Genomic DNA, 1481 nt, shown 5'->3' with positions numbered 1-1481 from the left:
CTCCCAGGTCTCATTTCCAAATAACTTGTCATTTAGCTTCATGATTGCTCCAAGGTATTTAGCAACTTGCTCTTCAGTGACATACTCATCCTCTTCAGAGGAAGAATACTCATCAGAGCTCATGAATGGCAGAAGTAAGTCCAATGGAATCTCTATGGTCTCAGTTTGAGCCTCAGATTCCCATGGTTCCTCATTGGGGAACTCATTGGAGGCCAGTGGACGCCCAGTGAGGCCTTCCTCAGTGGCGTTCACTGCCTCTTCTTCCTCCCAAAATTCGGCCATATTGATGGCCTTGCACTCTCCTTTTGGATTTTCTTCTGTATTGCTTGGGAGAGTACTAGGAGGGAGTTCAGTAATTTTCTTGCTCAGCTGACCCACTTGTGCCTCCAAATTTCTAATGGGGGATCTTGTTTCAGTCATGAAACTTTGAGTGGTTTTGATCAGATCAGAGACCATGGTTGCTAAGTCAGAGTTATTCTGCTTAGAACTCTCTGTCTGTTGCTGAGAAGATGATGGAAAAGGCTTGCTATTGCTAAACCTGTTTCTTCCACCATTATTGTTATTGAAACCTTGTTGAGGTCTCTGTTGATCCTTCCATGAAAGATTTGGATGATTCCTCCATGAAGGATTATAGGTGTTTCCATAGGATTCTCCCATGTAATTCACCTCTTCCATTGAAGGGTTCTCAGGGTCCTAAGCTTCTTCCTCAGATGAAGCTTCCTTAGTACTGCTTGGTGCATTTTGCATTCCAGACAGACTTTGAGAAATCATATTGACTTGTTGGGTCAATATTTTATTCTGAGCCAAAATGGCATTCAGAGTGTCAATCTTAAGAACTCCTTTCTTCTGACTAGTCCCATTGTTCACAGGATTTCTTTCAGAAGTGTACATGAATTGGTTATTTGCAACCATTTCAATTAGTTCTTGAGCTTCAGTAGGCGTCTTCTTCAGATGAAGAGATCCTCCAGAAGAGCTATCCAAAGACATCTTGGACAGTTCAGAGAGACCATCATAGAAAATACCTATGATGCTCCATTCAGAAAGCATATCAGAAGGACACTTTCTGATTAATTGTTTGTATCTTTCCCAAGCTTCATAGAGGGATTCTCCTTCCTTCTGTCTGAAGGTTTGGACTTCCACTCTAAGCTTACTCAATTTTTGAGGTGGAAAGAACTTTGCCAAGAAGGCATTGACTAGCTTTTCCCAAGAGTCCAGGCTTTCTTTAGGTTGAGAGTCCAACCATGTTCTAGCTCTGTCTCTTACAGCAAAAGGGAATAGCATAAGTCTGTAGACCTCAGGGTCAACCCCATTAGTCTTGACTGTGTCACAGATTTGCAAAAATTCAGCTAAAAACTGATGAGGATCTTCCAATGGAAGTCCATGGAACTTGCAATTCTGTTGCATTAGAGAAACTAATTGAGGCTTAAGCTCAAAGTTGTTTGCTCCAATGGCAGGGATAGAGATGCTTCTCCCATAGAAAT

The 1481-nt window shown here is 41.9% G+C and overlaps 1 non-coding gene across 1 annotated transcript; it reads left to right on the top strand.

Annotated features, from left to right (window-relative positions):
• The first annotated feature begins 1041 nt into the window (after positions 1–1041).
• Positions 1042–1149, top strand: LOC112699872 (small nucleolar RNA R71). Its single transcript, XR_003152806.1, has one exon. It is a non-coding gene; the product is annotated as a small nucleolar RNA R71 (small nucleolar RNA).
• Positions 1150–1481: the final 332 nt, after the last annotated feature.

This window comes from Arachis hypogaea, chromosome 6 (assembly GCF_003086295.3).
Source record: "Arachis hypogaea cultivar Tifrunner chromosome 6, arahy.Tifrunner.gnm2.J5K5, whole genome shotgun sequence".
NCBI lineage: Eukaryota > Viridiplantae > Streptophyta > Magnoliopsida > Fabales > Fabaceae > Arachis > Arachis hypogaea.
This window is presented reverse-complemented; position numbering and strand designations above follow the sequence as displayed.